A 13,816-nucleotide genomic window follows, 5' to 3' on the forward strand; every position below is an offset into this window, starting at 1 on the left:
CATAAGCAAGTCAAATTTGGCATGTTTAAGTTGTATTGAACCCAGGAAAGCAAACAGACCAAATCTGATGAGAGACCAACATGCTTTCCTGCTTCTATGGCCAGCAGAGCAAGCACGTCTTCTAGCAATTGATCCTATTGCACTGTTTGCTTGAGAAAAAACACACAAGACCAACAAGAAACTTCATAAAATAGAACATCTGAGAGAGCAACCAATCTAAGGGAGGAAGCACTTCAAAGAGGAGATGATGACATATTGCACAGTATATCTATGGAAGACTTGGTTGCTAAGAATGCAGTTGATGACTCCTCATGCCTTTCTTCCTTCTTGAGTGAAATGAATCTTAAAGCAAAGCCATCTAGTTACACTTCAACAATACAGTCATCTTGTGACATTGTATTTTTATCAGCCGTTTGAAAAAAACAGAGACAGTGATTTTATGTACAGCAAGAAGGCTCTTCTCCCATCCAAGCTGCTACAAAGACATAAAGCCCTACTTCTCTCAGGACATAGAAACTGAAAGCTATTCCAGTAGCAAATTACAGCCAAGATTAGAAAAATGCTATGGTTATGCAATTTCATTTCATATATCCACTATAACATTATCTGAAGCTATCCAAGCTGCTAGTAATTTGAAGCAGGAATTTAAGTCATCCAAATGTTTGTGCATGTTCTTCTGGCATGTCAGCCTGATGAACAGCTTTCAAATTAACAGCTAATTTTGTATAATGCCACTTCAATCATTCAGTCTGAAATAGCCAAAATAAAAGCTTCAAAGCCAGGTGATTATAGAGGGGTTTATAGAGGGGTCAACTATTTTTGTGCCCCAGTTGCTGCAGGTATTTGTCCTTTGGTTGATAAAGAGGCACATAATTCAGCCAGCAATGAGTATCATCCTTCAGAAGACATTCAAAAAAGGTGCCTCCCAATTGCAAAGTGAATAATATCTATTAGTTCCAATCTCATCATACCACCGCACATAAACCTTGCTGCACAGCTGCACCACGAGTTTGGGTTTTGTAATTTAATTGACATATTGCGTCTTCATGAATTCTCCGTCAGTTTTGATGAGGTGAGGTGGTTCATCACTTGTGATGGAAAAACTGAAGTAAAAAGGCTCCAGGGAATTGTGTTCATTCCAAATGGAATTGTACCACCCCGTGCTGGTGGAAATCTCACCCATAAAGGAGAGGATAACAAACTTCAACAGAAAGATCACTGATGGAAAGAATACCTTCCATTCAATGGCTAGAGTGGTATTTCAAGAACAGTCTGCAGATAGTCCAACATCACAAGAAATATCACTGAAGTGTGGGAAAGAAAAGTCACTTACTCTCCTTGGGAAATTAGAGTATTTTGTACAGTGTGCAGCATTTGAGAAACCTAGAACACATTGAACACATGAAAAAGTACTTGAGAAAAATAAACTCTTGTCATCTACAAATGAATGCTATCTGAAATCTCTCCTGGTCTCCTTTAAGATTACCACTTTGTGATGTACTACCACTACCAAATTATATTGATAATGTTCACACTCAGCTGATTCCATTTTGGAGTGGTTTCAACCACAGGCATACCTCCATTTGTGTCAGGGGGATACAAATGTACATTGTTGGTATGTTAAGATCTCCCTGAAAAAGTACACTGTGCCTTTGAATCTGAGGAATGTGCTGTTCAGACTCCTGGTTCTTCCAATGGAATTTTGAGTGACAAGGGAACAGAGAAATCTATCATCAAAAGACTCAGAGGGTAGCAGTGGGAATGTAGGACTGACAAGAAAGAAGCCAGTCCTCTTCACAAGACATGTCCTGAGTAAATATGCAAAAGCTATGAAAGAAATACATTGCTTAACAAGATATAGTGAAGACAAAGTCCACAAGCAAGTCCTTGCCTCTGCACTGAAGAGGGACTAACTAAACATGTCTCAACAATACAACAAACCCATTGGACTCTGAATCACATCCAGAGGTACTTAACATATCTACTGGACTGCAAGTAACATCAGATGTACAAGAGTTTCTACTGAAAGTAGCAGAAGGTGGTTAAGAACAAATGGAGAGATTTGTGAGAGGTGCGCTTGATTTGGATGGGACCCGTGGATTTTTCAGTCCAGTCAAGTAATCTAGCACAAAAAGATTTGATGACATGGCCAAGATGACCAAATTTACATCTGCCAAGGGAAGGACAATCACAGCACCTATCAGTCCACAAAACAAATGTCTGTAGCGCCCTGTCCTTAGGGAGATGAAGAGATGATGTTCCAATGGCAGTTCCTCTGGTTCAAAATGCATTTGGAAGTGTAGAAGGTCACTCAACAGAAACACTTCTTGCTGGGTGCTTTTCCTATGATGATGTTGCAGAGTCCATCACCACTAGAGGTGTTCATGAAGCCCAAGTCTTGTACAGCATTCAAGAGGAAGTGGATGCAGGGATGCTTCAGCTTGCTTTATGTGCCAATACGACTTTTGTGTCTCTTTGTGTCAAAGGAACAGTAAATATTTAGTTCACCGGATACAAATGTTTTGGTCCTTGCTGTTCACTACTTTCCAAAAATAGATCACATAAATAACATGTGGATTGAAACAGGCAACATTATCAGCACAACTGAATGTAAGGACAGTTTTGAAGAGCATGTCAAAAGAGCATGTTGGCAAACAAATATTTGGATGTCTTTGCATGTAGGTAAACCAGATATTGGATCACCATTTCAACATGAATAGAAAACATGGATGATGAATTACTTCCTATATTCTTCAAGGGCCCAATGGCATCAGAGCTTCTATAAGACCTTATTTGTGCCTGAACCAGTATGCACTGCTGTGCAATCAACTGGGTCTAGTCAGAAAAATTTTCCCTGCACAGAACTGTGTACATACCAAGGCAATGAAGGCTGTGGTAACCCACATACTCTTGACAGATGATAATGATGAACAAGATGGTGATAATGATGTTTACTAGAAATGTCACCAGCACTATTACACTTCCATGTTACCTGTACACATTTATTATTGGATTTCATTTTACTCTCTATGTCTTGAAATAATACATAGAATCATTAAAATAACAAAACAAATGCAAATATTTCAAAGTTGTCATATTAACATGTTGATGGTATTGTTCATCCCTATTTCCATGGTAACAGCACTCCTTGACAGCTCCACATCAGACCTTAAAGGAGATATAATAAACTTTCAAATTATGTACAACGTGTCTGTATGTAGAAAGGATACAAATCGATGGTGTCTGTCATTCAACTATTAGTCTTTACTAAGGGCTGGTTTTGTCCATTCACCCTTCCCTAATAATAACGCATGTTTAGATGGATGGACGAAGATAGCAGGATAACAATAAGACAAGAAAACATGGTTCATGATTTTTATTATCATCAAAGAGTCTATTTCTTCCTGAACCTGGCCAGAAATCATGACTACTAGCTGGCTGTAAAGTATGATGACCTGTGTATTTTTGATAACCATTCTAAAAAAAGGTTTTATATAAAAAGTTGAAATATGAATTGTACAAACTAGTAGATTTTTATTTTCATTTTTTATTAGATCTTTCATTTTGTATAGCATCTCATAAGAACATAAGAATGGCCATACTGGGTCAGACCAAGGGTCCATCCAGCCCAGTATCCTGTCTACTGACAGTGGTCAATGCCAGGGGCCCCAGAGGAAGTGAACCTAACAGGCAATGATCAAGTGATCTCTCTCCTGCCATCCATCTCCACCCTCTGACAAACAGAGGCTAGGAACACCATTTCTTACCCTCATTGGCATATGATAAGAAAAGTTCACACTGCATTACTTGCAATATTCTATTCCTCAAGTAGCTGGGACTCAGGAAACCATCTCTTCAGAAAAGTGTCACTTTGAGAAGTTGGGTTTTATTAATAAATTCATAAAGAGAGATTCAGCTAGTGTAGATATTTAGGGTGAAATTTACCTCTATGCAGAGGATCAGCACAAGCTCCATGCACTACTTAAGTTCTGCTCTAGTCTTAAAAATAGGACTTAGGTGGTGCATGGGCTTTGTGCTGACTCTCTGCACAGGGTGAATTTCACCTTTAATGAGTAATGTTAATAGTAAGTTTTCCCATAACCTGATTGTATAAGTAGGAGTAAATGTGACCCAACTCATGTCTCTTTTTGTGCTACTGTTGCTGCAGTATATTTTTGAAATCTGCCTCCCAATATGTAATCTCAAATGGATGGAAGACATGTTGCCAACTCTCTGATTTTACTCATGAATGTTGCAATGTTTAGTGGTTTTAGTCAAGCAATCTAGTGAAGTGACACACTTTGCTTTTATTTTTTTTTGTAAATATCCAACTCCTCATGGATGTGAAACAACTTGAAAATGTGACTCAAGTGCTCAAAGGCTCAAAACTAGAATGCAGATAAAGAGCAGCCAAAACAGATTTTTTTTAACTATTAATTTTTTGTGACTTGACTCAAATTCTGATCTCTTAAGGTTGGCAGTATTGCATCAGTGCAGTGGTACAAATTCATTGGACATGTTTTGTTTATGATCATCAGTGGAATTTTCAACATATGCAATGATACACACTTTCCATTTGAATGTACACTATGGCCCGTTACTATTAAGTATAAATCGCTATTTCTTGCTACGCAGATTGCCAGCTCCCCTAAAGATATTTTGGCCCCTAAAGCTAACTTAAACTGGCAGCTGTAGATTTGTAGCCTGTTTCAGCTATCCTTGGTGAGTTTAATGTTCCTTTGGGACAGTTACAAGCTTGTATGTTTTAAAGTATCCGTCAAGCAATACAACTATAGTCAACATGGTCTACTCTTTTTTCAGCAGCTGCAAAAAGAGCATTTATTTGGATGTAGAAAGACAGAGGGACCATTTCTTAGTCCTCAAAAGAATCATAAAGGAATAAGTGGGTTAGCTGGCCATCCCATGAAGTGCCCCAGAGTGTGCATATCAGTCAGTTGGCCCCTGAAGAAGAAAGAGAGTACCAGGCTACTACCCAGCTTCCCAAAAATACAACTAAAGGTAACAGCTTTAGGAAGTGGGAAGAGGTTGCCTAGTTGATAGGGAAGATTTCAGGAAGTCTCCAAATTAGTCCAAACCTTCCTAGAGGCTCATGGAGTTTCAGATTTATGTTGAAAGTTAAAGGTTTTCATGTGAAAAGTTTATACATGCCTACCTTCTAACTTCAGTCCCATATCATAGTGAGCATCAACTGTGTTAGGCTGCTTTAAAAAAATCTACAGACGCATGAATAGTTATAGTTAGCAAATCAATACATTTCATTTGCATGACAAGAGCATGCAGAGATCATTGTAATCATACCAAGATGACATCTTGAAAAAATAAAGTAAGTTACTGCTTGAAACCACCAATAAATACATGAGCACTGCAGTACATTTAAATCTTGAAGTGTCCCATAATATCACTATCTCCATATATTTGTTGGAATAAAGAAATCAAATACTGAACAAATGAATTACAAACATCCTTCAAATAACACATTTACCTTCCTAATGGCTTTTTGAGCTAGACATATAATTGCTCTCCTATACAAAAAGCAAAACAATTTGATAATCTAATAGTGAGTATTTCAACTCTAAGCTCCTATTACTGCTTCGTTTTACCAAATAATGAAAACATAAAATCCTAAGCACTTAATGTAGATTTGGTGCTTAAATTACTGTCTCATCATACCCTCGTCTCTCAGAAATGGTCTAAAGCTTTTTGGTCTTAAGCTACCATATAAAACTCCCTTCGTCTTTGTGGCAGCTGCAAGTGACACTATTGTAAACTCTGCAGATATCATCCAAATTGATTAGTTTTTATATAAGTAATTTACTGGCCATGGGGAGAGTCTTAGCTCTGTTGTAAAAGAGAATATCCCTAATCTAAAAGCATGAATCCCTTCATCTGGAAACAATTGGAAATAAATTGTTTAGACTGAGCTTTACACATACAATTGTCAAAATATGCCAGAAATGCAAGGAAAGATCTGCACAAATTTTGCAAGCTATAAAACTAAAGCTCTCCTGCCATCGCACTGGTCCTATACCCCATTGCTTTCACTTGGTGACACAATATTATTGAAGCTGAAGTCCCTACTGTCCATCGCTGGCAATGAAAAGAACATTTCTTCTTGAACTGGACATCAATTTCCATGGGGCAATGACAGCAAAAGTATTGCAGCACTTCGGCAGGGAAAAGTTTATTGTCTCTAATTTGTTTCGTTTGAGACCAATATGTTAAAGGAATATTAGATAATGTAAGCTAGTAATGTTTCTAAAATATGGTACATAAGCATAAATTCTATTTAACTTAAAAGGAATAGAAAACAGCCCAGATATGTGTTTGTCTAAAGTTGCAAATGAATTGGAGTGCATTGATAATAAAAGTACCCTACACTGGTATAGCACCTTAGGGCTAGACTGTGGTATTTAGCAGCAGCTCTGTACTGGAGGAGCTATTGAGGAAGCAGCTGTAAGGGACAGCAAAAACTTGGCCTTCAATTAGCTGCTTAACTATCCATTTACATGGTGGTTTGTCCTATATGTATTATATCAACCCTCCTTGCTTTGTCAGGTGACCTAGGCCTTTTTAAAAAGTGATGTTAAGTGTTAGCCTAGATATAAATTATTAGACTTTTGTGTGAGGAGTGGGATTCTGTCATTTTCCCCTCTAACTTTCCCCTCCCCTCAAATGCATTGGTCTGACCCATTTTGTAGTCAAGGAGGGTCTGGTATGTTGATTCATTTCCGAAAGAAACTTTGTTCTGGTCCCTTAAGAGCACCATAAAGCACAATACCCTCGAAAGGAGTCAGTGTACTGTCTCTCCACTACACTACAACTGCTCATGTAACACAGGACATAGCTCATTAATGAAACCCCCATGTTTTCAGAGAATGACGTGGGCTTGCAAATTCCATCTGTATTACCAATATGCACAAATTTGATTTAACTCAATGATCTTTGTTTAATCAAATTGTCCACACTGCAGTCCTAATGTTGGCATACTGGAATACTAAAATTATTTTTAATGGAATTTTTATTCCAGGGCAGACACTTGAGAAACAAATCTATTGGATAGTATAAGTATTATTATTAATTATCATTTGGGGGAGAAAATAAAGTAAGGGATATTATTTACTAATGCAAGGAAGTGTGATTTAAACTTAGGGAAGTTGTAGAATGCCAGTTAAATAGAGAGGGAAAATTAATAATCAGAGAGGAAGAGAACAAGCCAAAAATAGGAAGCAAGATTTCACATATACATTTCTGTACAACTTGTCATTTTTTTAAATATACAAGGAAGTTATTTGGCTTAGTAACTAGAATGAAGGTTACATATTGAGAAAGAGATTACATTCAAGGGTCACTGATTTGATAGATTTCCTTTTAGAGGTTTTAAAAAATTAAAGCCTCTGCTACCAAATGAGACCTTAGTTTTTTGTATAACAGTATCAGAGTGAAGGATTGTCTCAAGTTTCCTCTCAGATGTTCAGCAGCATGTTTTGGAGTCACAGAGTTCCTTTATGGCCTCATCCCAACTCAGCTACTATTCTGAACATAAAAAACTGTATCCCCAATGTAAAGTAAAAATAAATATCTACAAATGTATCTGAAAATAAAATAAAAGTTTAGGCTGAGTAGTGAGACACATTCAGTGGGCAGAAGCTTAAATGTATGTATAGAAATGCATAGAAAAGTAATTTGTTTTAACTTACCACATCTAAGGAATTCTTGCCTAAACAGAATGAGCCAGCAGGTCACTTAGTCTCTCTCTTGCTGCCTGAGTTTTTCTATATAAAATGGGCATAATGACTACCTCACAGGGGTGTTATAAGGCTTATTTAATATTTGTAAAGTATTTTGTGATCTTTGAGTAAAAGGCACTATCAGAGCTCAGAGTATAATAAATATAACTTCTTGAAGATTCAGACTCAATGAAGGATCCTCCAAACACTGTGACCATCTGCAGCAACCTAGTGAAAACATGGTTACATACCTGTTCAATAATCATTCTTCAGGGTGTGTTGCACATGTCCATTCCTCTTTCGGTATGTGCATGCCAGTGTGCCAAAGCTGGAGTACTTTCCCCTCCGCACCCAGAGTGGTATCCATCAGCAGATGGTTGTCGATGTTTCCTCCATGTGCTTGCCAAGAGCGTAAAGAGGCAGTCACCCTGACCCCCCACCCCTCAGTTCCATCACATCGGGTACCAGTATGTGCAGTGAATGCAATGTAGAGAGGAAGGAGCATTGGTCATGGAATGGAGATGGACAACACATCTCAAAGAACAACATGTAAGTGTTTTTAATTCTTCAAGGGATTGCACATGTCCATTCTACTTTAGGTGACTCCCAAGTAGTTCCTGTTGGAGGAAGAGATCAGCAGCTCTGGAGACTTTGGAGATAGCGTAATGAGAGATAAACATATGGATGGAAAGCCAGGTAGCAGCCTTGCAAATATCAGTAACAGAAACACAATCAAGAAAAGCCACTTGAGCCCCAGAGAGAACTAATAGTCTGTGATGAAGAGCTACTTTTGCAATATCATAAACAAATACATGCAGAAATCTAAGAACAGATCTTTTGGGTGGTAACTGGTCTCTTTCTTAGATTAGCAAATGAAACAAAGCAACTGAAGAGATGTCCAACACTTCTGAGTTCCATTCACATAAAATGCTAATGCTCTTCAAACATCTGAGGTAGTTAGTCTCTCCATCTTTGTGAGAGTGAAGTTCTGGAAAGAAATTTGGCAAATAAATAGTCTTATTCAAATGAAACCACTGCAACCACTGCGGTAAGAAATTTGAGGTGAGGATGAAAGGCCATGTTGTCCTTGTAAAAGATTATGTATGAGGGTGAGCCATCAGAGCCCAGAGCTCTGTAACTATCCTAAATGTGGTAACAGCTACAAAAAACACAGTTTTAATCAAGAAATGCAATAACAAGCAGTTTAAATCCCAGGAAGAAACTGGATCTTTAACAGAAAGAATAATCTATCCATGCCTTTTAAAAACCTGATAATCATAGGATTGGAGAATTCAGATCTGGCATCTATAGATGAAAGAAATTCTGAGAGAGCTGCCAGGAGTGCCCTCGGCGAGCTAATTGACAAGTCGGTCTCTTTTATATGTAGCAAGTAGTTCAGGATAAACTAGATAGGAGCCCATGAAGGAGAAGTGGTTTCTCTGATGGGACCAAAATGGAGAACAGCTTCCATTTCCTAAGATATGTATGCCTGATAGAAAATTTCCTGCTATTCATAATAATATTTTTAACTTCAGTGCAAGGGGCACTCCCGATGATCCAACTATTGAGAATCCAGGCAGTTAGATACAGACTGATTAGTTGTGGTGTAGAGTCCGGCCATGCTCTTGTGAGATTATATTTGAGTCCCGAAGGAGAAGAATCAGATCTCGAACTGAGAGGTTCAAGAGACCGGTGGACAGAAGAAGTCATCTTCCAAGTTGAGATCCCCATCTGAATCCCATAAGAAGAAAAGTACTTCTTCTGGACAGAGGAAGTAGAGGCACCACACTTTTTCTGCATTTGCACTGTGGAAGTAGAGGAAGAACTGACAGGGATTTGAAGGGGATTTCATTGCAAACAGTCCCCTCTGTGAACAAGAGTCAAGCTAGCTGTAACCTTAATAACACAAGATTTGTAGAAGCGAGGATTGTGTGAGGCGAGTGGGAAAGAACTGTGTGAGAAGTTGTTACAACCCTTGAATTAAATAAGTATGGAATGTAGACTATAGTTTAATTGGTGAGAAAAAGAAGATATCAAGATGACCTATGTATAAACAAAATGCAACTGTTGCTCATTATTGTATATAACAAAAGGCATAAATGCTTGCTGTAATTGTTTACCTGTAGAGAGACCTGTTTAGCTTTCTCCCTCCATGCAATTGCTTGGGAAAATAAAGTGTATCTGACTTGCTGCACCCAACCTGAGTGTGAGAACTCTGTTTTTCTCTGACAGCACTTTGACAGGGTGACGAGCAGCTAGGTATTAAATGAGGGCACAAAGCTGTTTCCATTATAGTGTCCCAAAGAACTTAGTCCAGGATTTGAATGTTCTACAGGTGGGACATTTAAATCCAATGTGACCCTCACAGAGACACCTTAAGCAGCTGGAATGGTGAACCACTGACTGGCATCAACCTAGTGAAGCCAGAAAAGCATTTGAAGGCTCGATGAAAAAACAAACATATAGTTGAACAGATACATCTAATGGGTATCACTAATTAACTATTAACTAGAAAACTTAAGTATTTACAAAATAAACTTTTATAAAGGTCTCTAACGCATAAAAAGAGGAAGTGTGAATAGCTCATACTTCCTCTGACAACAGACCATGGGAGGTGAGAAGGAACCTAGAAGCGTCAGAGTGGATCCACCCCTTAATACTCTCAGTAGGCAGCATGAATGAGTAGAGGGTGTATGAGCCACCCTAATGGGTACCACTATGAGAAAAAACTCTCCAGCTCCGGTGCACTGGTACACACGCACTTGAAGCAGAATGGACATGTGCAATCACACAAGGAAGAACAATAAAGTACCTATGGACAATCAATCTCTTGCTCCATTGTGATGAACTCAACATTCTCTCAACTTGGTCAGCCCCTTTCTAATCAGCAACCCTCTCTAAAACTCTGGTTGTAACATTAACACAGGATTTTTATCCGTTCGATTTAAAGAGTTATGACTTACATTTTAATAACAATCCTTATATTATTTTATTCCCAAGCAATAGTCTAGCTCTGTCTCTTTTATAGACATGCAACTCCTCACCCAATAAAGTCAATTACATTTTTACAATATTTAGAAATGACTGTAGACATTCGCAGGCCTTTTAATAAGAGAAATTAGCTGAGTCAAATATTTTATAGACAGTTTGGCTAATGGAGATGTACTCAAACCATAACTGTCATTCTGCACCTGTGCAAAGGCAAGCATTTTTAATATCCTCCCTCTTTTGATTTGTATCTGACTCATGCTTTTAAAATAAAAAAAAGAGGCACCCAGAGTTAGAAGGACAAACAGCTAAATGAAGGCATCTGGCATCTGGCCAATTTACTTTGCAACTGTCTTGACATCATAAATACCTTGCTATGAAAGTTGTATGCATCTGTTAGAAAAATAACCCAGCAGAGGTAAGATCCCTGTACATATTTGATATCTTCTCCTATACTAGCAGAAAAATCTACTTCATTATTTTATGGTTGCAGGTGTTAAATTCAGAGTGAGAGTTGTTAGTACCTGTTAATATTTACTAACCCTTTTACACCCTTTAGTTTCTGCATATTTGATTTACATATTAACTATTTTTATAATCTTTAGGCTATTAACATAGAGTATGTTGAATTCTAAGGCCCAGAGCACTGGTCCTTGGCCAATAAGTAACCCTATTCAGGAATTCTGTGTGTTAGACTGTATTTAACAATCTTGGGTGCCTCTCTGTCACGGGAACTCCAGATAATCTGGAAAACCATTCCATTAATATACATATTACTTACATAAGCATATATAAACCTGGGAAACTGATAAGTAAAGCTAAGATTTTGTCATGCATATTTTTAGTAAAAGTCACGCACAGGTCACAGGCAGTAATGAAAATTCACAAAAGCCATGACCTGTCTGTGACTTTTACTAAAAATATCCATGACAAAATGGGGAGCCTGGGCAGCTGCAGTTGGGCTGGGAACTCCAGGGGCTCCGATCACTCCTGGGGGCTTGGAGCTCCAAGGTCCCCCTCTTCTGGTGGCTCCAAGTTACAAAGGTTCCCCCTGCCACCCATAGCAGTAGGGAATGGTGGAGGCTCCCCAGGCTGCCCAGCGTGGCCGCACATGGAGGGGGGGTCCGCCTTGCTGCTGCTGCTGGCCGTCTGAGGTTGCCAGAAGCTCTGGGGGTTCCCCTGACATGAGAGAGGTAGAGAGCTCCAGGGGTTCCCCGTGCAACCTGGAGCAGCAGGGGTCTCTCTTGCCACCCACGGCAGCAGGAGCTTTGGGGGGTCCCCCTGCTGCAACTCTGGGAATCCCCCCTGCTGCCTGTGGTGGGTTGTCACGGAGTCCCCGGGCGATGCTCTGGAACAGTCAGGACTTTGGGAAGCCTCCTCTCCCTTGGAGCAGACTTGTTCAGGGCAAGAAGCTCACACGTCTTCACCTCCTGGGTCTCTCCTTGGAGCATTCGGCATCCTCTGCCCCTCCGTGCGCTTCCCACAGCGGGCCCATCCAGGCGGGGTCCTGGGGAAGCCACAGGGTCCTGCACCCCCACTTTGCAGTCAGACGTGACTCTCAGCCAGCCAGTAACACAGAGGTTTATTCGATGACAGGAACAGGACTAAAACAGAGCTTGTAGATACAGCAAACCGGACCCCTCAGCCGGGTCCATTCTGGGGCCAGTAAGCCAGACCCCCACGTCTGCCCTCAGCCAGCTCCAGCCTAACAACCCCCTCCAGCCCCTCCTCTCTGCTCAGCTCCTTTCCCGGGCCAGGAGGTCACCTGATCCCTTTGTTTGCAACACCTTCAATTGGCACCTTTGCAGAGGAGGGGCCCAGGCCATCAGTTGCTAGGAGACAGAGTGTCAGGCATTTAGGTGCACTGGCCCCTTCCTCTGCAGCAATCACACACCCTTATCTCACCACCTAGATATTAAGAACTGCATAGGGAACACTGATGCACCAACACAGTATTCAGAGAAACATTAAGAACATTCACAGTTCGTCACATCCCCGTGCAACCTGGAGCAGCAGGGGTCTCTCTTGCCACTCATGGCAGTGGGAGTTCTGGGGGGTCCTCCTTCTGCAACTCTGGGGATCCCCCCTGCTGCCTGTGGTGGCTAGGAGCTGCAGGAGACCATCTGCCACCACCTGTGGGGGTTCCCGCCACCTGGGGTGGCAGGGGTACCCTGCAGCTCCCAGCCTCCACAGGGGGCAGGGCACCCTGCAGCTCCCAGCCAGTGCAAACTGAAGTCATGGAGGTCTTTGGAAGTCGTAGATTCTGTGACTAAATCACAGCCTCACTGATAAGGGATAATTGTTACTGCAGACAGGAAACAATAATTATGGGGGAAGAAAGACCCACCGAAATATCATCTTCTTAGTCCTCGGTTGTAAATAAACATGCCTTCACAGATAAATCAAGTAAACTGAGAATGTACAGAAGTTACATTAAAACATGTTTCTTTTGGCAAAAAAAAAAAGATTTTCTTTATTTGGAAACCCTATTTAATGACACCGGTATGGGAACTTAGCTGGGGAATGAAATCTGCCGCATCCTTCCAGATACAGTGAAGGAGAGACACATAGCCAGCTCTTTATCGTCATCATATCAAAGGGCGGTAATGTGTCTATTTTTTTCATATGCTATATGATGCTATACTAATCTCTGATCATCTTTGATTAAATAATTTCCAATTTAGCCTATTATTCAACAACCTTGAGTCATAATTAACTCAGACACTCAGATAGATGATCCAAACAATACTGTGATGTTATAAAATCCTCTGAAACTGCAGCTTCAAACACCACTGAAAGTTTGACAAGAAAGTGGAACACAAAAGCATGGCTACCCATTTCTATAAGAAAGACATTAATAACTTTTAATGTGCATATATTAAATACATTGCCAATGCCATAGTCATATATTCAAAATAAAATACTACTTTGAAAGATCTGGTGGATTGTCCATCACTTGAAATTGAGACTGGATGTCTTTCTTAAAAGAGATCCCCTAGCTCAAACAGAATGTCAGGAGAGCATAAGTGAAGCAGAAGGGAGGGGAACTGAGTTGTGGAAGCCCATACTGCCCTGGGACT

The sequence above is a fragment of the Gopherus evgoodei genome, chromosome 6 (assembly GCF_007399415.2).
Source record: "Gopherus evgoodei ecotype Sinaloan lineage chromosome 6, rGopEvg1_v1.p, whole genome shotgun sequence".
NCBI classification, from domain to species: Eukaryota; Metazoa; Chordata; order Testudines; family Testudinidae; genus Gopherus; species Gopherus evgoodei.